General features: G+C 51.2%; 1 protein-coding gene across 1 annotated transcript in view; it reads right to left on the bottom strand.

Moving 5' to 3' along the window:
• faah2b (fatty acid amide hydrolase 2b) overlaps positions 1-455 on the bottom strand; it is an 11447-nt gene that overhangs the window by 8445 nt on the left and 2547 nt on the right. The gene's annotated exons all lie outside the window — the stretch shown is intronic.

The following is a 455-nucleotide window of genomic DNA, read 5'->3' as shown; positions in this document are numbered from 1 at the left end:
CTCGTTGGCATCAACTCAACTCGCCGTGTTTGGAGGAGGAGGAATGCTGCCAACGACCCCGAGAACACCATCCCCACCATCAAACATGGAGGTGGAAACACTATGCTTTGGGGGTGTTTTTCTGCTAAGAGGACAGGACAACTTCACCACATCAAAGGGACAATGGACGGGGGCCATGTACTGTCAATTCTTGGGTGAGAACCTCCTTCCCTCAGCCAGGGAATTGAAAATGGGTCGTGGATGGGTATTCCAGCATGACAATGACCCAAACACCGGGTAAGGCAAAGGAGTGGCTCAAGAAGAGCCACATCAAGTCCTGGAGTGGCCTCCAGTCTCCAAGCCTTGATCCCATAGAAATGAGGAGCTGAAGGTTCGAGTTGCCAAACATCAGCCTCGAAACCTTAATGACTTGGAAATGGTCTGCAAAGAGGAGTGGGACAAAATCCCTCCTGAGA

Source organism: Etheostoma spectabile, chromosome 19 (genome assembly GCF_008692095.1).
Source record: "Etheostoma spectabile isolate EspeVRDwgs_2016 chromosome 19, UIUC_Espe_1.0, whole genome shotgun sequence".
Taxonomy (NCBI): Eukaryota; Metazoa; Chordata; class Actinopteri; order Perciformes; family Percidae; genus Etheostoma; species Etheostoma spectabile.
This window is presented reverse-complemented; position numbering and strand designations above follow the sequence as displayed.